Source organism: Mandrillus leucophaeus, unplaced genomic scaffold, assembly GCF_000951045.1.
Source record: "Mandrillus leucophaeus isolate KB7577 unplaced genomic scaffold, Mleu.le_1.0 Scaffold136, whole genome shotgun sequence".
NCBI lineage: Eukaryota > Metazoa > Chordata > Mammalia > Primates > Cercopithecidae > Mandrillus > Mandrillus leucophaeus.
Window position 1 is genome coordinate 4728987 of NW_012101321.1, and position 27555 is coordinate 4756541.

Sequence of the window (27555 nt, forward strand, 5' to 3'; positions counted from 1 at the left end):
CTCACTGCACAGTCAGCAGACACAGTCCTATCCTCAGTGAAACAAGTACTGCCTTGGAAGTGCTTGGAGGGCGGGTTTTCTCCTTTTGTGCATTTTGTACGAAGTCTGCAACTGTTTTCCCTCCATCTGCAACTTATTTCTCTTCTGTTACCTTCTTAACTCAGAAGCTTCAACTGTCTCCCACACAAGTACTAACCAGGCCCAATCCTACCTAGCTTCCAAGATCAGACGAGATTGGGTGCGTTCAGGGCAGTATGGCTGTAGACAGAAGCTTCAGTTCTCATATTCACTATCATCTAACTACATTCACCTTTCTCCGCGCCCCCAGGGCGAAATTCAAAATTTACTGTGGCCTTATTTTTTTTAATAATTTAAATTAAAAAAAATAATTTTTAAATAAGGCCACAGTAAATGTCCTTTTAACTGAATTAGTGTTAATAATTAGGACTTTTTTTTTGGTCATGCACTGGCAATACAGTTGTACAGGTTTGAGTGGCCCATCCCAATTTTTTATTTTCATTCTGTTATTGTTTTAGACATGATGTTGCAGAACATGAGGGGTTTTTTTAAGAAAAGCATACATTGTACTATAGCAGAAAAAATGTTTGTTTTCTAGTTTAGATTTTCTCTATAAAAAATTTCATCCTTACTCTAAAAAATCACACTGCTTATATTCAAGCTTTAATACATCATGCATCTTTGTTTCTAAGATCACCCCCAAGGCATTTATAAACCTCCCCTCTTTTTCCCACAACCTCATCTAGCCTTGGACTGTGAAAAAATCCTCAATATACGTGGTTAGGTTATTAATACATCTATTTTAGTGCTGTTAAGTGCTAGTCAAAAATTATTTTATTCAAAAATATCATTTGATATTAATTGGCTAAGTCATTAAAGTTTTTTATTCTACCAATAATCTGTGATTTACGATGTTCTACCTATCTAATTACAGCACTGTGACTCATTTCTTCTATTTCATTGCACGAGGCTTCTTGTAAAAGGTAAAAGGTTTTTGTTTACCTGTCATCTCTCTTTTCCCTTCACTTCCCATGTTAGTCTTCATCATGTGGATTTTGGGATGCTAGTCACCTGCCTGCTATTTTGCTGACATATTTTTGCAAGTATTTTTGGCATATCACTGCTTGAAAAACTTGCCCTTTCTCTCCCATAGGCTATATACTTTAGCACTTTCCCCCTAACCTGAACTCTTCCATCTGTCTAACAAGCAATTAATTCTCTTGACAAAAATAAATAGGCATCAGTGGTAGTTTTTAATATGTCAGTTTTTACTACATCAAGAGAATGAATTGGTCCAATATGAGTGGTGCTTCTTTAGCTGTTATATTCTTTTATTTTTGTTCATTTTGTTTTTTTCATATCAGCAAATCTCTTTTTCAAATCAGAAGAGTAGAATATGTGAGTTCAAAAGATGAACTCCAGAGCCAAGCTTTTGAGTTCACATTCTCTTCTGTTTATTCAGTATGTGGTCAAGTTATTTAACCTTCTTGACCCTCAGTTTTCTCACAGAATTGAGGGTAAATTTAAATGAGTGAATATATATGAAGTGTTTACAGCATTGTCTGACATATAGGAAGAATAAATAAATGAATGATGCTATCATTGTTACTATCATCTCCCCATGTCACTGCTTCTTATGACATGTCATTCCTAAATATACAGCCTTTATGCTGTATATTTGTGGGTATTAAATTATGAAGTACAGTTCAAAGTTTGACATACTAAGTCAAACTTACTAAGTTGTGGTAAATCAGAGTTAATGTCTTCAAACACATGTGTATGCACACACACACACATGCATGTACACAAACACACACACACACACACACGTCAGGCAGGAATGTTTAAAAATCTTGTCAGCCACTGTACCACACTAAAACATTGACTAGGAACCCAAGGCAGTAGACTTGGTAAAGGGGGAATCTCACATCTTTGGTTGACTCTTCCAAAACAGCCATCTAATATAAGCAAGATGAGGAAGTACGAATTCAAATTATACTCTATGACTGATGTGTGGGAACAAGACATTTCACTACATCGTTAATTCACTGAAAAGATAAATAAGTAGTTACTATCCTGTGCCAAGCACAGTGCAAGGAGCTGGGGGTACAAAGACAAACAAAAACAGTCGTGGTCCTCACTGGTTCAGTTTATAATCTGGTGGAGAAAATATACAAAGGAAACAATGTAGCAGAAGAGTTGAAAAATAAATAATGCAAAGTTTCATGAAAGTACCCAGAAGGGCATGTATATTTTTAACCTGAGTGGTCAAGGACTGCTTCTAGAGGAAGCGCTGTCTACATGGAGATCTAAAGGGTGAAGAGGAATTAGTCAAAGTCTGGGTGAGACATTTCCGAGGTATGCAAAGGCTACTTTACATAATTTTTTTTTTTTTTTTTTTTTTTTCTGTGGCCCAGGCTGGAGTGCAGTGGGCGACCTCGGCTCACTGCAAGCTCCGCCTCCCGGGTTCACGCCATTCTCCTGCCTCAGCCTCCCGGGTAACTGGGACTACAGGCGTCCGCCACCACGCCTGGTTAGTTTTTTTTTTTTTTTTTATTTTTAGTAGAGACGGGGTTTCACCGTGTTAGCCAGGATGGTCTCGATCTCCTGACCTCGTGATCCGCCCGCCTCGGCCTCTCAAAGTGCTGGGATTACTTTATATTATTAATTAATTAATTAAGTTTATGGGCTTGTTGTCACTGTGCTTGTCTAGCCTCCTCTAGAATGAGAGCAGATTTGTCTGAAAGTGCACAGCCATATATTCGTCTCCTAGAAAAGTACATATACAGTAGCATAGAACAGGAACTCTATAAATATATGAGAAATGAATGAACAAATGTCAACAGCTCTGTTATTTTCCTCTTAGAGCTTCCAACCAAGAAGTCTGGTTAGTTTAACGTGATAATTAAACTTAAGGGTTTGCATGGGTACCATTTATGCATGTCAAGGATCTATTGTACAAATAATAGTACATGTCATCCTTGTGTTTATATCAAAAGCTATGGCTTACTCTTCAGTGTTGTTGAAGGGCAAAGAGACAATTCATATTATCTATGTTAAGAAAAAAACGATATTAGTATTTCTTGCCTTTCCATGATCTTTATTAACTGCCTTTAAGATTCCGCTACAAAACATATGTGTGGGTGGGAGTGAGTATGTCCAATGTTTGCACCCTAGCAATTTGTACAGATTCTCAATTATCTTCCCATCCCAATCAAAGAAAAAGTGAAGAAAGGACACCCTCCTCAAAGTCTTAAATACTCAATGTTGGGTTAAAAATACTATTTCAGCTCTAGGTTCAAGACAAAAACGTTGCCAGGATTCTAAGTAAGTCCTAAAGTCTTTCTGAAGAATCACAGTAAAATACTGATTTGAAGCAAACCCAACAAATGTGAAAGAAGTTGAGCTTAGTTCTAGGAATCAGTAATTATGGCATAAGCACAGAACAGGTGGGGGAACTGTGAACCAACCAGTTTATTTCTGGCATCTTTCTACTTCCCCATTCAGAAATTTTCTCATCTCATTGTCTAAACCATCTTCTCCTCCAATACAGTCCCCACTTAAGGTTGATCCTCTCAGGCAACACCTTAAGCTCTCAATTTGTCTCTTTATCCTTTTATCCTTCAAAAGCTCAGCTAAATTGCAGGCCTCATTTCTATGTAGTTGAGGTATTCATGAAAGGCAGTCTGACCCAGTGAACAGCAGAATTGAAAGCCCAGTTCAACCAGCTATGCTGTGCAGTCTCTGGCAAGTTATATGAGCTCTCTGAAGCTCTGATTCTCATCAGTAGAAGGGGAAAAACCCTCAGTTGCTATTACATTAGGAAAATGAAATCAATGAATCCATATTGGCAAGTTTATGATAAAAATACTCAATGCATGCTTCCAGAAATATCCACATTTTCAAAGGATGTGAGTCCAAAGGAACACAACACAGGACATTTTCTTGCATCACTAAGACAAGATTGAGATTAAAGACTTATTGCGCAGATTTTAACCTATATTTCATGAGCAGCTACCTACAATATCTGTTAGAATGGGGTGCATACAGAAGAGGATTAACAAATAGAAATTGCTAGATAATCAAATAGTTCCAAACCAATTATTAGACGAGGAGTTAGCACAGAGCTAGGCATATACTAAGCGTTTTAATTTTTAACTCAAGGAAACCAGCCACTACTTTATATATTTTAGTGGGCAATTACCTTCTGAGTATATTTGGATACTTCCCACAGTGCCAATACTTTTTATTGATGCTAAAATGGATGTTTTCCCTCACATTCACATCTCTGATATCAGGATACATCCCACTATTTATTACAATTAATTAGCCTCTTTCTTCTTGCTTGGTGGGACATAATCAATGCAATCTTAGATTCACAGAAATGTAACATATTGAATTCTAGACAATGAATATTCAGTAAGTTCTGATGGTAAGGCAGACAAGTACAGTTGTACCTCGATGTTCATAGGAGATTGTTCCAGGGCCCCCACAGAAACCAAAATCCTCAGTGCTTGTCTCTTATACAAAATGGTGTTGTATTTCCATATAACCTATGCACATCCTCCCATAAAATTTAAATCATCTTTAGATTACTTATAATACCTAATGCAATGTAAATGCTATGGAAATAATTATACTATATAGTTTTTTAATCTGTATTTTTTAACGGTTGTATTGTTTTTATAAAAAGACTTTTATTTTAGGTTTGGGCTATGTGTGCAGGTTTGTTATATAGGTAAATTGTGTGTTACGGTGGTACTGTTATGTTTATTGCTTTTTTCCAAATATTTTTCATTTCTGGTTGGTTGAATCTTTGGATACAGAACCAACAGGTGTGGAGGACTGACTGTACATAGTTTAATGGACCACAGAGATCTATTTTGCTTCTTGGATGTTTAGTCCCTGAGCATCAACTCTAATAATATTTATAAAGGCAGATATAAACAAGGTATGCGTGATTTTAAAAAAAGAGGGTGCTTCAAATGCTTAAAGCACAATTTCTAAAGTTATATCAATGGATGAAGACATCACTCAAGCTTTTGAAAGAGTTCATGTCCTAGCAGTTTTTGTTTCGCTTTGAGATATTCATATTTTATTTATTTATTTATTTTTGTAACAGTGTCTCATTCTGTCACTCAGGCTAGAGTGCAGTGGCAGTGTCACAGCTCAATGCAGCCTCGAACTCCTGAGCTCAAGGGATTCCCCTGCCTCAGTCACCCAAGCAGCTGGGACTACACCATGCAAGGCTATTTTCTTAATTTCTTATAGAAATGAGGTTTCAGTGTGTTGCCCAGACTGGTTTCAAACTACTGGACTCAAGTGATCCTCCTCCCTTAGCCTCCCAAGTGTTAGGATTTATAGGCATAAGCCATGGCACCCAGCCTACTTTTTTATTTTTTAATATTTATTTATTTATTTATTTATTTATTTATTTTATTTTTAAGACAGAGTCTCACTCTGTCACCCAGGCTGGAGTGCAGTGGTGCCATCTCAGCTGACTACAACCACAGCCTCCCAGGTTCAAGCAATTCTCCTGCCTCAGCCTCCCAAGTAGCTGAGACTACAGAGGTGCACCACCATGCCTCACTAAGTTTTGGGTATTTTTTGTAGAGACAGGGTTTCACCATATTGCCCAGGCTGGTCTCAAACTCCTGAGCTCAGGTAATCCACCTGCCCCAGCCTCCCAAAGTGCTGGGATTACAGGCATGAGCCACTGGGCTCAGCCCACTTTTTGATATTTTTAAACAATCATTAAGGCATGTGCTTTTTAAAATTAAAGCAAATATGTACTCACCCTATTTTGAGATTTGGTCACACCCCTTGAAATAATTATATATTCTCTAGGTCATCACAAAGCCTGACTTTGAAAATCACTACCTTGTACTCACTATCTTGTATATTTATGCAAAAATACACAGCGTATAATGGCTCCTTTAAACAATAACTAAACTGTTCGTTCTACCCAACAAATGGTTTACTGGATAGAAATCATTTTTTAAATGATTTTTGGGGTGAGGGAAACAATTTTTTAGACAAAAAAGAAATCCATGCAGTGATAACAGAAGCATAGCAAGTTTATATTTAACTTTACAAAGCTTCCATTATTTGGGGTTAATGTAAACATAGCCATGTGACTCACTACAACATAATTAATATGTCTGAATAGCACAATAGTCAGTGTTGACTGTCATGTATTCACCTTCTCTAAGAGGCTGTTTATTTTCAAAATGACATTTCACTGCCTATGAAGACGCAAGCATCCTTATTGCTTTCACACATTTTGGTTTTAAATTTGTGATTTGCCACCCTGGGTGCAGTCATCTACAGCCCAGATCAGAATCTCATTTTTTTTAAAACAGTCTCACTGTATTGCCTAGATTGGAGTGCAGTGACGCAATCTTGGCTCACTACAACCTCTGGCAGCCAGATTCAAGCAATTCTTGTGTCTCAGCCTCCTAAGTAGCTGGAATTACAGGCATGCACCACCATGCCCAGCTAATTTTTGTATTTTTAGTAGAGACAGGGTTTCACCATGGTGCCCAGGCTGGTCTCAAACTCCTGGCCTTAAGTGATCTGCCTGCCTCAGTCTCCCAAAGTGCTGCAATTACAAGCATGAGTCATGGCGCCCGGCCCCAGAATATCTTACTTAAAAACATTATATGACATAAAAACCCCAGCCTCCCACCATAACCCACACATGTGTGCCAGTGAAAGAGTATAATCCATTCCAGATGCTTAAATCTATGATATTCCCTGCAGTCATGGGAAATGTCACATTGGACATTTTGCACCATGGATTCACATATTTAAAGTTTCTGTGACATTTTAGAATGGTACAGCCTAGCAAGATCTGCAGCTGCATATCACAGCATTTAACAGAACTCTTTTATTGGCTTAAGTAATTCCCATGTGGAAAAAAAAAAGATTTAGATATGATCAGGGATAGATCAAGAGATCCATAGAAATTTCAAAAGCAAAATGAGATCCTGCAACTATTAAAACAAGGAGAATATTTTCTCTCCTTTTTCTAAAGCAGACCAAACACAAAATTGAGAAAAATCAATTTTAGAATGCTAACCTTTGAAAAAGCAGTGGAAACAACCCAAATGCCCATCAAATGATGAATGGATAAATAAAATGTACTATATCCATACAATGGATTATTCGGTAATAGCAAGGAAGTACTGGTATATGCTACAACATGGGTAAATCTTTAAAACTTTCTGCTGCAAGAAAGAAGCAAATCACAAAAGACCACATATTGTTTGATCCCATTTACATGAAATGGTCAGAATAGGTGAATCTATCTAGATGGCAAGTAGATTAGCCATTGCCTAGGGCTGAGCGGGGGTGGCAGATGGGGAGTGACTGCTAATAGGTACAGGGTTTCTTTTTGAAGTGATGAAAATGTGCTAAAATTGTTAATAGATAATCTATTAATTGTTAATTATGGTAATCTATTAATTGTGCATTATTAATATATTATCTATTAATTATGCATTGTTAATAGAAAATCTATTAATTATTAATTGTCAGTCGATTGTGGTGACAGTTGCATAATTCTGAATATGCTAAAAGCCATCAAATGGCTTTTAATGGGCAAATGGTATGGTATGTGAATTATTTGTAAATAACACCATCTCAAAGGAAAGGAAATAGCTTAAAGGTGAAAGCTTTTCCTCCTGGAATGGCAACAACTTTCTCCATGGGCAGATATAGAAATGATCTGCCACAGCCCTGAAAAATAAAAATTTGCAAAGGGAAAGAAGTCTCCCTCGCAGAAATTTGCTGCAGAGAACTCAAAATGGAGGCAGTTATTGCTTCTATTATCTATGTTTAAACAAGTGATTCTACTCATCAGGAAGCAGTTATTGGAGCCTGAGTAGGACTGCTGGATAAAAAGCAGGAAGCCTGGTTAAATTTGAATCCCAGACGATGAATCAAATTTTACTATATGTATGTTCCCAAATATTACATAAATATTAAATTAAATATTATAAAAGTATTACACATTTTAGGACATGATTATTTTGTACTAAAAAACATGTATTGTCTGTCTGAAATTAAAATTTATTTGGATTCTCTGCATTTTCTGTTGTTCTTAAATCTGGCGACCTAGGGCCTGTGATTATTAATTTTTAGAGATTTAAGAGCTCAGAGCAGTTGAACACAAAACCAAGGTAGGTCTAGCTAACATTGGGAGAAATTTGTCTCATACCCTAAATCATCTATATAAAATAAATAAATAAATAGTTATTTGGTTCTTCATTTGCCCAGCATTATGCAAGACACTGGAGATACTAGAGTAAGAAAGATGGACTCCCAACTTAGAGTCTGGTAAAGACAGACAAGTGAAAACGTGATAACAATAAAATGCAATGAATGATAGAAGATGAGAAGAAGGTAGCAACTGAATAGAAAATGTTGGAGAATCCTAGGTAAAGGAAAAAAGATGGGCAAAGACTTAGAGATGAACAAGAACATGGCTAGTTCAAAGAATCAAAGTAATTTCATATGAAAAAATACAGCAAGTATAGAATGGAGAAGGTATTATTTTAAAGAAGTATAGAGAAATCAGATCCTGGAGGTTTTTCTTTTAATACACTTCATTTTTCACAGCAGTTTTAGGTTCATAGCAAAATTAAGCAAAAAGTATAGAGAGTTCCCATTTATCCTCTGTCCCCAATACATGCATAGTTTCCCCATCTATCAACATCTCTCACCAGAGTGGTACATTTGTTACAGTTGATGAACTTACATGGACAGATCATTATCACCTAAAGTCCACAGTTTATATCATGGTTCACTCTTGATATTGTATATTATATAGGCTTGGACAAATTTATAATGGCATATATCTACCGTTACAGTATATAGAGGAATTCCATTGCCCTAAACACCCTCTGTGTTCTTGCTCATCCCTCCCTTCCCTCTAAACCCTGGGAACCAGTGATCTTTTTACTGTCTCCACAGTCTTGTCTTTTATGTCAGATAGTTGGAATCATACAGTATGTAACCTTTTCAGATTGCTGTCTTTCACTTAGTAATACGTTAAACATGTAAAGTTCCTCCATGTCTTTTCATGACTTGATATCTCATTTCTTTTCAGTACTGAGTAATAGCCCATCATCTGGATGTACCCATGGAGGGTTTCCTTGATTTTGCAAGAGCCTCAAGCATTTGCTTCATCTACCTGTTGAATAATCTGATTCTGCAGACAGAGGATGTTTTAACAGTATTGAATATTCAAGAAGACAACATAACAAAAACTTCAACATGCCCACTGGATTTAGAGACAAACATAATAGAAACTTGGTAAGTTTAACTAGAGAGATAGGTCAGAATCCAGATTGAAATTAGTGTTAGACTAAATAGGAGGTAGAGGCAAAGGAATGGAAACAATGAACATATACAACCCTTTCAAGGAACTGGCTCCAGAGAAGAAAAGAGAGTTTTCAGCCTTAGAACTTATAGCTCTTTTTTTCAGCTTTATGAGGTACACGTGATGAATAAAAATTGTATATATTTGAGATGTACAACATGATGTTTTGATATACATATGTATTGTGAAATAATTACCATAATCAAGCTAATTAACATAACCATCACTGTATTAGTCTGCTTTCACACTGCTATAAAGAAATACCAGAGACCGGGTAATTTTTAAATTAACTCACTATCACAAGAACAGCACGGGGGAAACTGTCCCCACGATCCAATCACTTCCCTGCCTTGACACATAGGAATTACAACTGGAGATGAGATTTGGGTGGGAATACAGAGCCAAACCATATTAGTCATCTCACATCGTTAGCATTTGTGTGTGTGTGGTAAGAATATTTAAGATCTACTATCTTAGCAAATTTCAAGTATACAAAACAGTATTATTAACTATAGTCCCCGTAGCTCGCCAGAACTTATTTATCCTGCATAACTAAAACTTTGTACCCTTCAACTAACATCTATCCATTTTTCCCACCCCACCCAATCCCCAGCCCTTGCAGCCACCATTCTACTTTCTTCTGTGAGTTCAACTTTTTCAGATTCCACATATGAGTGAGGTCATGCAGTATTTGTCTTTCTGTGCCTGGCTTATTTCACTTAGCATAATGTCCTCCAGATTCATCTATGTTGTCACAAATGACAGGATTTCCATCTTTTTTAAGTTTGAGTAATATTCTATTGTATGTATACACCACGTTTTCTCTATCCATTCATCCTCAATAGGCACTTAGGTTGATTCTGTATCTTGGCTGTTGTGAATAATAACGCAATGAACATAAGGGTGTAAATATCTCACTGAGTTAGTGGTGTTATTTCCTTTGGATATACATCCAAAGGTGGGGTTTCTGAATCATATGACAGTTCTATTTTTATTTTTTGGGAGGACCTTTCATACTGTTTTCCATAATGTCCATATGCATTTACATTGCCACCAACAATACACAAGGGCTCCCTTTTCTCCACATCTTCACCAACACTTATCTTTTGTCTTTTTCATAATAAACATGATAACAGGTGTGAGCTGATATCTCATTGTGGTTTTGGTTTGCATTTCTCTGATAGTTTGTGATGCTGAGCTTTTTTTTTTTTTTTTTCCATATACCTCTTGGCCATTTGTATGTCTTCTTTTAAGAAATGTCTACTCAGTTTCTTTCCCCATTTTTTAATCAGGTTGTTTGTAACTATTGAATTGTTTGAGTTCTTAAAAGATATTTTAATGGGACAATCTTGAGTGTGTTTACATGCTGATGGAGAGTTACTGAGGTCTGTAGAAAGTGCAAGAAGATGGTCTCTTGTGAAATAGGAAGGAAAAGTAACTGCCTGAACATAAAGGGGGAAATTGAGCAGTCAGAAGTTTAAGGTGAGTGGTGAAGGAATGAGCTCCTGGACAGAACACGGTAGTTGACTATTACTGGGGCTAGGAAATAAAGTAGGACAAAATATTAGTGATATAGTGCTTCTTTTCACTGAGTAGGTATTCCTAAAGTAATAGGAAACCACTATTACACATACACACACCAATGAGAGAAATATTTTTAACATTTTTGATGTATTATAAAGATTAGAATAAAAAGAACTTCATCTATGGTAGAATAATCTGTCCTTCAAAGCAGAACACTCCAGAATGAGCATCTAGAAAAAGCATCACTGCCACCCAGCTCCTTAAAAATTCAGAGAATCAGCTTCAATTTACTAATCATCTCCAATTCCATTACCCACAGCTAGATGCTAGAAGCGTTGATCTGAATAATCTAAAACATCAGATAGTCAAAAATGATTTAAATTAGGTCCTGAAAAACATAATTATTTACATTAAATTTACATTGTTAATTTGCTTCACTTAAGCAAATATTAAAACTAGTTTAAATTCTCTGAGAAAATACTCAGTGATATCAAGGATTAGAAAATGATTAGAATTTAGAAAGAATCCAGAGATTAATAGTTAGCAACAAATGACAAAGAAAATGAATCCCCACAATGGTATTGAGACAAATTTCTTTTCTTTTTTGCCCTTTTTTTTTTTTGCAGAAGTAGGGAGTAAGGAGGGTCTTGCCATCTTGCCAGTCTGGTCTTGAAATCCTGGGCTTAAGGAGACAAACTTCTAACACAGTGAATTTTTTTCCAATTACAGAAAAATAAATGATCCCTAAATTTTCAGAACTAGAGCTGTTTTTGTTGTCAACAAGATCTCACTCCTACCCTGAGCTGAAACTTGACTTAAACTCCAAGTGCATTCCTTCCAACACCCAGACTTAGCTAAATTACTTCTCAGTAATAAACAGTTCCGCCATGTGCATGCATTGAGTAAGATGCAGCCAGGACACATGGCCAACTGTAATACAATTACACTCCCGTCACATCCTTCCTCTACTCATTCATTCAGTCAATTCGTTCAATCTTGTCATCATTCGAGTCCTGACAGCTTACTGTGTGTCACGGATCGAGTTAACTGCTAACATCACACAGACCAATGATGGAGATGACCTGAGTAAATCACCAGTTAAAAACTATGGAATGTGATTTAGGACAGTAACATACTATAAGGGAAAGTAGTGGACTGCTCACCTAAGTCTGGTGTTAACTTAGGAATACTTCCCAAGCAGATTTTTTTGTATTAATTCTGGAAGAATGAGTAAGAGTTAACCACGTTGAGAAGGAAGAGGATCAGGAAGGTAATAAGAACAGGGGTTCACCTTGGACAGAGAGGTGAGAGATGTCATGATGGACACAAGAAAGGAGTTTCCTCTGGCTGAGAGTTATGTCATGAGTTACAACATCGAGAGACTTGTATGCCAAGATAATGATGTGGATCATATCCTAAAGGTTATGAGGATTTATTGACGGAAGTCTTGGAATGACATGATAAGTTTTATGTTTTAGACAATTGCTCTAGATTGATTGGAGAAATTTGGGGAAAATGTGAAGCAGATAAATAAGTCATGGAGTCTGATTAAGATAGAAGCTGTGGAACTGAAGAAGTTGAATATCAAGAAATATTGAAGGGGCAAGAAACACAGATTTGGAGATTGGTGAGTGGAAAGCAATGATGGGAAGGAATAGCAGTGGCTTACTCCTCTAATCCCAGAACTTTGGGAATCCAAGGCGGGAGGATCACTTGAGCCCAGGAGTTCAAGACCAGCCTGGGCAAAATATTGATATCCCTGCCTCTAAATAATAATAATAATAATAATAATAATAAAATGCTATCTTTTTTGTCTGGGCACAATGGCTCATGCCTGTAATCCCACCATTTCGGGAGGCTGAGGCAGGAGGAGTTGGAGACCTGCTTGGGCAACACAGGGAGCCCTCATCTCTATTAAAAATAAAAATAAAATAGCTGGACATGGTGGTATGCATCTGTAGTCCCAGCTATTCGGGAAGCTGAGGTGGGAGTACCACTTGAGCCCAGGAGGCAGAGGCTGAAGTGAGTTGCAATAGCACCACTGCACTCCAGCTTAGGTGACAGAGCAAGAGCCTGTATCAAAATAAGTAAATAAATAAATTTTAGCTTGAACATGTAATGAATGTTGGCATTACCACTCACTGTTAGAGACTACAGCGGGAAGAAAAGATTAGAGCAGAAGACAATGTGGCCATGCTAAGAGACATCCTGATAGAGATCACAAAGTGAATTAAATCGGTCTGTCACTCAGGAGACATATCAAAGCTGGAGATATACACTGGGAGTCATGATAGTATAAGTGGGTGCAGATAAAGGCATAGCCTGTAGGGAGTGAAACAAAGAGGAAAAAACAGACAAAAGGGAAACATAAACTAAACAAAGACCTGTACATATCATACCAATTAAACAATAGTAAGTGTTTTACTTAGTGGGGCTGAAAGGGGTAAGGCTAAGGTAGAGTTCAGCCTTTCTTTATCCCTATCAATTCACCCTGGTTATTCCACTCAAAATAATTTTTAAAAGTTTTATTATTTTGTCTTGATGAGTATTTCTCATTCCTTAATTGTAAGCAAATACTACTTTTCAAAAATAGCTCCTAAGGGAGCTAAGTTAACACATTCGCTTCTTTTCTTTAATTGCAAGAACCTGAATCAATCTACAGATCATTTAATATTTATATGATGTTATGTTCATTGACACTCATTGACATATAATATTGTAGAATACCTTATGGTACATCACAAATAAATGACTACAGATTCCTCTTATTTCTGGAAGCACATGCCTATGCGATGTGACTTTTCCTCCCAAAGAGGAAGAGAATCTTTACCCCCTTTCTTGAATTTTAGGGACTTTTTTTGTTTTGGTTATTTACATGGTTTGGTCAAAGATGCAAATGATGCAGGCAGAGACTTGACAAGGGCTGTACGCTGGAGCTGACTCTTGCTGCTGGGAAATCTTCCACCACCATATGAACAAGCCCAGGTTAGCCTGGAGAATGAGACCATGTGGGACAAAAATGAGCCATCTCAGATTAAGGGTCCTAGATCTAACCAATCTTCCATCCAACAGACATGCAAATGAAATCATTCTAGACATCCAGCCACAGTTAGAGCTGCCAGTTGATTATACATATTAACAAAACTGCCTCAGAAGAGAAGAGCCACCCAACTGAGCCAGAAAGTTGTCATCAAATTAAATCATTATTATTTTAACTCAAAGTTTTGGGATGATTTGTTATGCAACAATGTATAACTAACATCACCACTTTCTAGAGTTAAATAAGAAATCATTTAATATCTCTGATATATGAAGAGAACCTCACAGCAGGCAAACTGCACCTCTTCTGTGGCTTTATTCAGAAAAACATACTACACTTACGCACGTTTTAGAGTGCACAAACATATATTAAATCATAACAATTAAGTATCTTGATTTTCAATCACAGTTAACAGCATGGATTAATTCTGAGTAGAGACAAGCAGCTCTAATGAGTTTTCACCCTGAAGCTACACATTTTTAAACTTGGTAATTGTAATGAAGGCACATAATGAGGTTTTTTTAAATCCAAATAGCACACTGATACTTATTACTGACCTTTTATTTTGTTTTTGCTTAAAATCCAATAGATGTCCTAAAAACTATTTTGAGAAGGATGCCACAGAAGTTTCTCAAAAAACCGAGGATGAAAATATTTCATAAAAGAATTAATATCGCTGCAAAACATTCAACAGGATTCTTCTAGGATACCAATCTCACAAGTTAAAACTAGTTTTCATAGGATAATTACAGACAAAGATTATGAATTATTCATCTTTGTATTGCCTATAATCCCTCCAGTTTAGGAGGCTCTTGATATGTATTTGTTGAATGAGTGAATGAGTGAGTTATTGAGTGAGTGAATGATTAATGGGCCAATTGCATTGTTTCAGGCTTTATTATATGTGGTTGTTATACTTCAGGAGATGTGATTTGACCCATGATATAACTGACTTGATATAATTAATGAGTCATTTCATAACAAGGTTCTACTGGTATTGTACTCATAAATGAAACCATGCTAATGACTGAAAAAGATTCATCTCAACTAAGAGATCCCTCTGTGCAAGTTAAATTTGTCAGTTTCTACCCAGTATCTAAAATGAATTGTATTCTTCTTTCAAAAGAATAAAATCAGCCGATCTAACTTCCACCTAATTTATAAGTTGTATGTATAGTTATAGACATAGATGTATAAAATATACATTTATCTTTATATAGAGAGAGATAACACTACTGGTGGCGATTGTTATCTGAGTGAACAGGTGTGGCTGAAAAAACCTTTGCCTGACCAACTGTTCTTTCCACACTACACACATATAAAGAGTATTCTATGGTTGGCAGCTGTAGCCGTATTTGCAGAGCCCACAGTAACTGCATCATTTAAAATAATACCCTACCCATTACCATTATTCATAAATAGCTATACTTCTTCTTACTAATGCAAGTAAACCTGTTCTGCCTATTTTCACTTGGAATTCCAGAATTACACTGAATCATATGAAGTTTCACTTTGTGAGATCTTTATAGTTTTTCTTCTGCTCACTATTTTTGCTTGCCATCCTTTACTTAGCACACAACTTTGTGAGTACCCTATTGTCATACATTCTCTACACCTGCCCAGTCTCAAAGCCAAGTGCTTCAGTAAGAAAATACATACACTAGCTAATTTAGGCCCTCACTATCTGACTTACCTATTTAAAGTTAAGTATCACTCACAAGGGGATCTAATAGAACTCTTCAAGAAATAATTTGTTCATATATTTACTGGCTATTTATTGAAGCACCAGGCACTGCTCTCAGTGCTTGGAATACAGCAATATGCATAGTCACTGCTACAATGGAACTCTGTTGTATGCATGTTTCTCTTTCCACTTCAGAGCAGGGATAGCATCTCTTCCTTAATATCGCTTAGACTGCTGTTTTGCACCTAGTAAGTGTTTAACAAATGCTGATAGACAGGTCAGCATTCTGGAAGCCTTCAGTTTATGCTGGACTTCTGGTTGAGTCCATTCCCACTCCTGCTTGCTGGATCTCTTAGATCTCCATATGACCTACAGAACAAAAATCACGATTGCTTTCAGCTCTCTATTGCCAATCAAAATAACTGGCTACATCGCTTTCTTTCTGCAAGTTGGAATATGATTTTGGTCTTCCTACACTTCTGACAGTCCTGTGGTTCTATATTTATTCTGCCAAGCTTTTAATATGTTTCATTAGCATCTTTCCTTAGTGCCCTAAATGTATTCTAGGAGTGCAGGTACAGGATCAAAGCATGGATTTTAGGAGGCTTGTCTGTGGCATGACACACTGTCTTGTACTTGCTCTCTCCATGTGCTTTTCAAACACCAATATTCATCAGCACACCACATCAGCTAGAGGCAAGACAACAAAAAAGATGACTAATAAACACGGGCACAAGCTTGTTGTTCATTTACCCACTTTCTGGTAATGAACATCAAGCATCAAGCGTCTTAGAGATTTGTTGGTCAGTTGATTATTCCCAAGACTGTATTTTAGGAATCCCAAAGAGAGCTACTGATAGATTCCTACCACGAAAGTTCTCTGACAGATCCTACCCACCCAATTCCACATTTCTCGCTCAGTATAAATTCTCCCAAAAAAGGTCTTGCTGGTTTTATAAATTTGGATTCAAAAAGGTTAAATATTGTATTATCCAAGTTTCATTTCCCCTTAGATTTTTATAAATACCACATAATTGCCAGCTTTCACCCTGTGTATAATCTAAGACAAAGTTGGAAGAGGGGGGAGAAAACTCTAAAATGTATTTGTAAGCAATACATATACTTCTGGAGAACTAGGAACTGGGATTGTGTAAATGGCTTTGCATCATGGTCTGGATAGCAGATTATGCGTGCATATATTTGTTAAAAATTACCTAAGTATAATTTCTATCCCTCAAGGCTAAAACCATAGAACAATAAAAACCAAATGTTTATTTCATGCCTCCTAGGTTCACAGAAGTATGCTAATTCCTGTGAAAAGAAAAAATGTCACTCCCCCTGCCAAGGATCCCTAAAACTTTTATGAAGCAATAAGATCAAATAATAAAATGAAAATATGAAAGGGCCAATAATAAAATGTTACACTATTTTAGCAAAATCACAAATATCATTTAAAAGCCAAAGTCAATGACTAATTGAATGGCAACACTAATTAGTGCTAAAGAAACCCAGAGACAAGAGTATTCTGAGAAGTCCAGGTGCTTCACTCAAAAGCAAGTACTCTCAGAAAACAGACCAGATGCACACAGTTGGACCTAGGCTCAAGGCCTTGTAGTTGGGCGAGGCAGGAATTAGCATGAAAGTGATGGCTTGTCAGGGATGGACAGACATTTGTCACACTTCCTTGGCTGTCCAGAAGCTTTCTAATCCTTCCTATGTTGGAGAATTCATTCCTCCCCCAAAGCAGAAGCTAAAAAATTGCTTTCCCAGCTTCCCTTGGAAATCATGACCTGGGCCTTTTCAATGCACTGACGTGAGACATGAGTTCAGAAGTAGACGAAGTGAATGAGAAAGCACAGTGCTGAGTTGATGCCAGCAAGGGCAGTAAGGACAGTCAGTGCCAGAGGCTGCCGTGACAGTAGTCCGAGCTCTAGTATCCTCTGAAAACTTCTCAGCGTCTATATTTGGCATCAAGCTGTCTAGTTGACTAGTGCCACACCGGAATTTGAAGATTGTTCCTGGCTGCAAAGTAAGCAGGTTTAATCCTGTGGTTATTGTAGAGACTTTATTATTTTAAACATAATTTTTAGAGATGGGGTCTCATTCTGTCACCAGGCTGGAATGCAGTGTTGTGACCATAGCTTACCGCAACTCCTGGATTATAGGCATGTGCCACCACACCTGGCTATTTTTTTTTTTTTTTTAGTTTGTTTTTAGAGACAGGGTCTCCCTATGTTGCCAAGGTGGTTGTGAACTTCTTTTCTTTCTCTTTTGGAAATGGAGTTTCACTCTTGTCACCCAGGCTGGAGTGCAATGGCACAATCTCACCTCACTGCAACCTCCACCTTCCAGGTTCAAGCAATTCTACTGCCTCAGCCTCCAGAGTAGCTGGGATTATAGGCACGCGCTACCACACCTGGCTAATTTTTGTATTTTTAGTAGAGATGGGGTTTCACCATGTTGGCCAAGATGTTATTGAACTCCTGACTTTGTGATCTGCCCACCTTGGCCTCCCAAAGTGCTGGGATTACAGGCATGAGCCACCGAGCTCAGCCGTGAACTTCTTATCTCAACTGATCCTCCTACTTTCGCCTCCCACATTACTGGGATATAAGCACAATCCATCACACGTGGCGGCAGAGATTTTATGATGTACCCAGTATCTAAAAAATTCTGTTTAAAATAGTAAAGGTGGGTTCTGTTGTTTGCAGCTGAAAACCTTAACAAAGAACAGATTGACTAGAGAAAAATGTGCATCTTGAACCAATATTTGTCTAGGAAGAAAAAAAACAAAAACAAAAACAAAACATATATTAGTAAAACTACTAAGTCCAGAACAAGTTCTGGAAAATTAGGGAGAAAGCAAGTGGCTAAAGGATAGAAAGAGTGCATGATACATTTAATATGATGGCATAACATGCAAACAGCATTAATGCTGGATGTTTCACAGAGGCGTGCAACTCCCCTGCCCCCAGCTGCACTCTGCCTCTTCATCTATACTCTGCGCTCTGGGAGGCTGAACTCTGTCCTCTGCATCACTGGGCTCGCCTGCTTTCTGCATTTCAGCTGAGTTCTGCCAATGTGGAGCACTATAAGGCAAGAGTATGAGATCAGAGTCCATTCTTTTGACTTCCTCCCTGCAAGGTCTCACAGACTGATGTTTATCCTGACCAAAGGTCCCAGCTCCTGCCAGGCAGGCTTTTCTCACCACATTCTTTTGTTAAGTACCTTTTCTTATTCTTGAGACATAGGGATGGTGATGAAATTCCAAAGCCACTGGTTCTGGAGTCTAACCTTATTCTTTGGTGTTTCTGTACTATACCACACCTTTGCAAACAGTATGTTTATAAACACTTCTCCATTTTCCCAGTTGAGTGTGTCATCACTTTTCTGTTGGGACCCCAACTACTAAACTATTATAGATTACTTGGAAGTACATGTCTTATAAAACTATAAAAACCTGCAGGGAAAAGATGAACACAACATTGAGAAAAGTGCTTAACCCTAGGGGACAGTAAGAGGAGGAGAGTAATTAGATTAGAGAATGGTAAACAGGAGACACAGCAGGCAGTAACTATCTATGTAATATATATCATATAAACATTTATTCTTACATTGGGTCACAGAAACATAAATATTTCCTACACCATTCTTCATGATTTTTATGGTACAGTCCACAGCTTTACATTTTTTTTTTCACTCTCTTAAGGCTTTTAGTGAATAAAAGTCCTAAATTTAATGTAGTTCAATTATCAATCTATATGCTTATGATTAGAGCTTTTTATGTCCTATTTAAGAAATCTTTGCCTGTTTAAGAATATCTTAGTCATTAAAATATTCTGCATGTTATTTTCTAGATGTTTATCAGGTCACCTTTCTCATTTAGGCCCACAATCTATTTTGAATTTATTTTTTGTATGATGATATGATTTGTATGGTTAACATACTGTGAGATTCCTGTGGCTAATATTGTATTAGGATTTTGCCTGTATGTTCATCAGTAAGATTAGCCTGTTGATCCTTTTTTAAATAAGGGGCTGGTAACTGGCTATTAGTAATATTTCCTCCTTAAATATTTAGAGCATTCACTGGACCTAGATGTTTCTTTCCAAGGAGGTTTTAAATGAGAGATTCAATTTCTTAAATAGAACTATTCTATTCAGACTTTATTTTCCTGCACCAGTTTTCATAAGTTGCGGTTGTTTATTTCATCTGAATTTTCAAATTTATTGTCATAAAATTTTATCTGCAGTATCCACACAGACGCAAAAGAACATTTTTATCTTCTGAAGCAGAACACTTGGCATCTCTGTGACAGATAACTTCACTATCGCTCAGAACCACCCCAAGATTAAATATCAGCCTTATATTTGTATAACTTAAGAAAGCAAAGATCTGTTCCAAAGTGAATGTCTGTCTCCACCAGGAGCTAAAAGCTTCTAGTAACTTTACAATAAAACTCACTCACGGGAAACACAACTTACACTTCACCTAGCACTAATTACACAAGTGATAAACATACAGGCAGCAACTGGGAAACTCTAGAGTGCAACTCCGATATCAAATCAGAACAAGAGATTGAGATTTTCAGTTACCAGATTGGAAACAGTAGATAAAGCCATAAGAAAGAGCTCATATTTCAGAAAAACATGGAGAGTGAAAAGCACCAAGTTAAAGAGGGAGGAAAGTGGAAAAAAAATTGCAGCAAAAATAAAATAGGAAAGGCGAAAAGTAGGGGGAAGAGCTAGAATGATGGCAACAGTCATGTCAAAGGGGAGTTTGAAGAGGGAAGAGTTGGCAGCCATATCCAATTTGAATAGCAGTTTTGGAGAATGAGTACTGATTAAGATCGTTGGCTTTAACATTTAAGAGAGAAGTTTCAGTAAAGTAGGAGATGTTAATGAGGAAGTAAGTAGTTAGAAAATGCGGGTAATGGGCTGTTTCTACTGATCTCAAAGGAAAGCCCATACTGAATAGCGGTGGGACCAAGTAGTCGAGAGATGTTGAAATGTCTCTGTGTGAAAAAAGGGAAAGTTTTAAACTGTAGCCTTACCAATCAAGATGTGAAAAGGACAAACAATTTAGCAGTTTCAGGTGAGCCAGGCCTAACACCCAAAGGTCACAGACATTACAATCCAAATAACAACCCCGTCTTCCTTCAACCTGATATTTAAAGTCCCATAAGGCTTTACATTTTTTTAAAAAGCACTGCTTTTCTTCTGGCTCTTTGTATCACTTAAAGTGTTTACCAATCTCTATAATAAAAGAAAAATACAATTCTAAAAGGAGTCATTATACTCTATCATTTTAGCTATGTTTACATGAAACAAAGAAGTAATGTGTACCCTGGGAAACTGAGCACAGTGAACTCCTATTACCCTCACTCTGTCATTACATGATTTCTGGGAACATCAAAGATAAAGGACCATCCTAATTCCAGAATCTCAGGTAGCACTTTGGTATGTTTAAAGGTTCTGACAGTGAAATTATTGCCAATCCTGTACCAAAAATAGATTTTTAAAAGAAGACTCTTTACTTCCAGGTAAAAGTTCTATGTCTTGGATACTTGCAGTATCTTAAAAGAAAATATTTTTTTTGTTTTGGTATAAGGAAGGAGATTGGCACAAAAAAACAGGTCAAGAAATCTCTTCAATGAAGATATTTCTCAGGTTACTACAAAGTAACCTTAGTGCTTCAAAGGAATAATCAAACTATCTCAATATAAGGAGTCTAATTATTTATTTTAAAAATCATTGTTGACAACATATTAATTTCAGAAAACACATGACTTTTAACCAGCCCAGTGTCTCAGGATACATTTTAGCTTCCCCTTACATTCCTTCTCTAGAAAAGAGTCTTGCCTTTGTCCTCTGAAGCAGAGATGATCAGGTCTTCTTCCCAGAGCTCATGCTGTTGAGGAAGGGGTGACAGAGGGAATAGGTGAGGTGAATCCTCACAACTCTTCACCTGCACAGATTTAGTCATTCTAGGCAACCCCGCTCCAGCTTAGCTGGAATAGTGGAAAGTTTTCAATTGTAAAAACTTTCTTTCATACCTTAGTCTTGCTAAAAATAGTTTCCTATAACTGAATGAAAGCATAAAATGAAATTATGAGTAGGAGAGGTTTTCCTAATGCAGTCATGTATCAATTAAAGATAAGGATACATTCTTCATCCTTGTGAAAAAACATTAGAGCATACTTATACAAACCTAGATGGCATAGCCTACTACACACTTGACTAGACGGGATAGCCTATTGCTTCTAGGCTACAAACCCATACAGCGTGTGACTGTACTGAACACTGTAGGCAACTGTAACACAGTTGTAAGGATTTGTGTATCAAAACATAGAAGATGTACAGTAAAAATACAGTATGAAGCTCAGGCACAGTGACTCATGCCTGTAATCCCAGCATTTTAGGAGGCTGAGGTGGGCAGATTGCTTAAGCCCACGAGTTTAAGACCTGCCTAAACAACATGGAGAAATCCCATCTCTACAAAATAGAACAAAAAATAGCCAGGTGTGGTGGCACATGCCTGCAGTCCCAGCTACTTAGGGGACTGAGGTGGGAGGATTGATCGAACCCAGGAGGTCAAGGCTGCAGCGGGCCCAGATTGTGCCATTGCACTCTAGCCTGGGTGACAGAGTAAGACCTTGTCTCAAAAGAAAAGAAGGGGGTGGGAAGGGTCAGCCCCATCTCTGGGGTTCAGTAGACTCAGCCATTCCAGCCTGCCAGCTGTGAAGAATATAAATGGTCTGAACACAGAAGAGTCTCCCACAACACACCACAGCTGCCTTGCCAGATTACGGCCAGGCTGCTTCTTTAAGAAGGACCTCGATCCATTTCTCCTCACTGGGTGGGACCTCCCTGAAGGAGCTTTAGCCACTCTAGCCAGGGTTCTATGGATACAGCTCTGATCTCTTCCTGGGACACAGCTCCTGGTCAGGAGGTGGGGTGGGGGACTAGGGGGAGTAACCGCCATCTCTGCAGTTCTGTTGATTTAGCCTCTCTAGCCTGCTGGCTTGGGGAATACAGTCTGGATGAGGAAGGGTCCTACTTCCACCCCCAATGCAACATACCTGCTATACCAAAAAGCAGCCAGACTGCTTTTTTAAAAGGGTCTCTGATCTCATTCCTCTTGACTGGGTGAGACCTCCCAAAAGGGATCTCCAGCCACCTCCTACAGGTGTGTTCAGGCTAGCAACAGGTCAGTACCCCCCTAGGATGGAGCTTCCAGTGGAAGGAACTGGCTGTCATCTTTGCTGTTTCACGGCTTTCACTGGTATACCTCCAGCTATGGAAAAAACAAGGCAACCAAAGCAGACCCCCAGCAAACATCAGCAGCCCTATGGTACAGTGGCCTATTAAAAGAAAAACAAACAAACATAAAACAACAACATCAACAAAAAATACCACACACTAACCTCATTCAAAGGGCAGCAACCTCAAAGACCAAAGGTAGATAAGCTCACAAAGATGAGAGAGAATCAATGTAAAAATGCTGAAAACTCAAAAAGACAGTGCTTCTTCTCCGCCAAAGGACCATAGCACCTCTCCAGCAAGGGCACAGAACTGGGCTAAGGGTGAGATGGCTGAATTGACAGCAGTAGGCTTCAGAAGTTGGGTAATATCAAACTTCACTGAGCTAAAGCAGCATGTTGTAACCTAAAGCAAAGAAGCTAAGAATCATGATAAAACAATACAGGAGCTGATAGACAGACTAGTCATTTTAGAGAGGAACATAACTGATCTGATGGAGCTGGAAAACACAACATGAGAACTTCACAATGCAATCACAAGTATCAACAGCAGAACAGACTAAGTGGAGGAATGAATCTCAGACACTGAAGACCATCTTTCTGAAATAAGACAAGCAGGCAAGAATAGAGAAAAAGAATTTAAAAGAATGAACAAAACCTCTGAGAAATATGAGATTATGTAAACAGACTGAACCTATGACTGATTGGGGTACCTGAAAGAGAAAGGGAAAATGGAAACAAGTTGGAAAATATACTTTGGGATATCATCCAGGAGAACTTCTCCAATATAGCAAGACGGACAAACATTCAGATTCAGGAAATGCAGAGAACCCCAGTAAGATACTCCATGAGAAATCAGCCCCAAGAAACATAATGGTCAGATTCTCCAAGGCTGAAATGAAAGAAAAAACGTTAAGGGCACATAGAGAGAAAGGCCAGGTCACCTACAAAGGGAAACCCATCAAACTAACAGCAGACCTCTCAGTGGAAACCCTGCAAGCCAGAAGAGATTGGGAGCCAATATTCAACTTCTTAAAGACAATAATTTTCAACCCAGAATTTCATATCTGGCCAAACTAAGCTTCATAAGTGAAGGAGGAATAAGATCCTTTTTAAACAAGAAAGTGCTTAGGGAAGTCATTACCACCAGGCCTGCCTTGCAAGAGCTCCTGAAGGAAGCATTAAATATGGAAAGGAAACCCCATTACCAGCCACTACAGAAACACTAAAGTATACAGACCAGTGACACTATGAAGCAACTACATAAACAATTCTGCAAAATAACCAGATAGCATCATGATGACAGGGAGAACTTCACACATAACAATACAAACCTTAAAGTAAATGAGCTAAATACCCTAACAGAATGGCAAGCTGGATGAAGAGACAAGACCCATTGGTATGCTGTCTTCAAGAGACGTATCTCATGTGCAAAGACACACATAGGCTCAAAATAAAAGGATGGAGGAAAAATTACCAAGCAAATAGAAAGCAAAAAAAAAAAAAAAAAAAAAAAAGCAAAGCAGGGGGCACAATCCTAGTTTCTGACAAAACAGACTTTAAACTAACAAAGACCAAAAAAGACAAAGAAGGGCATTATATAATGGTAAATGATTCAATTGAATAAGAAGAGCTAATTATCCTAAATATATATGCACCAAATAAATAATGAAATACTTTAGAGTAAATTTATTTCACCAAATAAATAATGAAAGTATTTCATATTGGGTAAATAATGAAATTAAGGCAGAAATCAAGAAGTTATTTGAAACTAGTGAGAACACAAAGACAGGAGTACCCAGACTCATAAAGCAAGTTGTTAGAGACCTACAAAGAGACTTAGAATCCCACACAATAGTGAGAGGTTTTAATACCCCACTGACAATTTAGATCACTGAGGTAGAAAATTAACAAAGATATTTAGGACCTGAACTCAGCCCTGGATCAAGTGGACCTGATAGATATCTACAGAACTCCCCACCCCAAAACAACAGAATACATATTCTTCTCATCACCACATGGCACTTCCTCTAAAACTGATCACATAATTAGAAGAAAAACACTTAGCAAATGCAAAATAACTGAAAATCATAACAAGCAGTCTCTCAGACCATAGTGCAATCAAATTAGAACTTAAAATTAAGTAATTTGCTCAAAACCACACAATCACATGGAAATTGAACAACCTTCTCCTGAATGACTTTTGGATAAATAATGAAATTAAGCCAGAAATCAAGAAGTTCTTTGAAACTAATGAGAACAAAGGGACAACTTACCAGAATCCCTGTGATGCAGCTAAAGCAGTGTTCAGAGGGCAACGTATAGCACCAAATGCCCATGTCAAAAAGCTAGAAAGATCTCAAGTTAACAACTTAACATCTTAACTAAAAGAACTAGAGAACCAAGAGCAAATAAACCTCAAAACTATCAGAAGACAAGAAATAACAAAGATCAGAGATGAACTGAAGGAGAGAGAGAAGTTAAAAAGTCTTCAAAAAAATAAATAAATCCGGGAGCTGGTTTTTTGAAAAAATTAATAAAATAGATAGACTCCTAGCTTGACTAACAAAGAAGAAAGAGAGAAGAGTCAAATAAATACAATCAAAAATGATAAGGGAGTTTTCACCACTGACCCCACAGAAATACAAACAACCATCAGAGAATACTATAAACGCCTCTATGCACATAAACTAGCAAATCTAGAAGAAATGGATAAATTCCTGGACACATACACCCTCCCAAAACTGAACCAGGAAGAAACTGAATCCCTGGATAGACCAATAATGAGTTCTAAAATTGAGGCAGTAATAAACAGCCTACCAACCAAAAAAAAAAGCCCAGGACCAGATGAACTCACAGCTGAATTCTACCAGAGGTACAAAGAAAAGCTGGTACAATTTCCACTGAAACTATTCTAAAATCTTGAAAAGGAGGGACTCCTCCCTGACTCATTCTATGAGGACAGAATCATCCTGATACCAAAACCTGGCAGAGATACAACAAAAAAGAAAACTTCAGGCCAATATCTTTGATTGATGATGAACATCAACGCAAAAATCCCCAATGAAAGTACTTTATTGCCAGTAGGCAAACCAAATCCAACAGCACATCAAAAAGCTTATCCACCATGATCAAGTTGGCTTCATTCCTGAGATGCAAGGTTGGTTCAACATACAGAAAACAATAAATGTGATTCATCACATAAACAGAACTAAAGGCAAAAACCACGTGATTATCTCAATAGATGCACAAAAGGCCTTTGATAAAATTCAACATCGATTCATGTTAAAAACTCTCAATGAACTGGATATTGAAGGAACATACCTCAAAATAAAAAGAGCCATACATAACAAACCCACAGTCAATACTGTACTGAATGGGAAAAAGCAGGAAGCATTCCCCTTGAAAACCAGTACAAGACAAGGATGCCCTCTTTCACCACTCCTCTTTAACATAGTACTGGAAGTTCTGGCCAGGGCAATCAGCCAAGAGAAAGAAATAAAGCATATTCAAATAGGAAGACAGGAAGTCAAACTATCTTTGTTTGCAGATGACATGATCCTATATCTAGAAAACCCCATTGTCTCAGCTCAAAAGCTTCTTAAGCTGATAAGCAACTTCAGCAAATTCTCAGGATACAAAATCAATGTGCAAAAATTGTTAGCATTCCTATCCACCAACAACAGGCAAGCAGAGAGCCAAATCATAAACGAACTCCCATTCACAACTGCTACAAACAGAATAAAATACCTAGGAATACAGTTAACAAGGTAAGTGAAGGACCTCTTCAAGGAGAACTGCAAACTGCTGCTCAAAGAAATCAGAGAGGACACAAACAAATGGAGAAACATCTCATGTTCATAGACAGGAAGAATCAATATCATGAAAATGGTCATACTGCCCAAAGTAATTTATAGATTCAATACTATTCCCATTGAATCACCATTGACATTCTTCAAAGAATTAGAAAAAATGATTTTCAAATTTATATGGAATCAAATAGAAACCACAATAGCTAAGACAATCTTAAGCAAAAAACTGGAGGCATCATGCTACCTGACTTCAAACTATACCACAAGCCTGCTGTAACCAAAACAGCATGGTACTGGTACAAAAACAGACACACAGACCAATGGAATAGAATAGAGAACTCAGAAATAAGACCACATGCTGACAACCATCTGATCTTTGACAAACCTGACAAAAGCAAGCAATAGGGAAAGGACTCCCCATTTAATAAATGGTGCTGGGAGAGCTGGCTCACCATATACAGAAAATTGAAGCTAGACCCCTTCCTTATGCCTTATACAAAAATTAACTCAAGATGGATTAAAGACTTAAATGTAAAACTCAAAACTATAAAAACTCTATTAGATCACTAGCATTCTTATACACCAATAACAGAGAAACAGAGAGCCAAATCATGAGTGAACTCACATTCACAATAGCTTCAAAGAGAATAAAATACCTAGGAATCCAATTTTTAAGGGATGTGAAGGACCTCTTCAAGAAGAACTACAAACACTGCTCAATGAAATAAAAGAGGACACAAACAAATGGAAGAACATTCCATGCTCATGGATAGGAAGAATCAAAATCATGAAAATGGCCACCCTGCCCAAGGTAATTTAAAGATTCAATGC

The 27555-nt window shown here is 37.5% G+C and overlaps 1 pseudogene; it reads left to right on the forward strand.

Moving 5' to 3' along the window:
* Positions 1-20651: 20651 nt before the first annotated feature.
* LOC105534536 overlaps positions 20652-27555 on the forward strand; it is a 17227-nt pseudogene continuing 10323 nt past the window's right edge.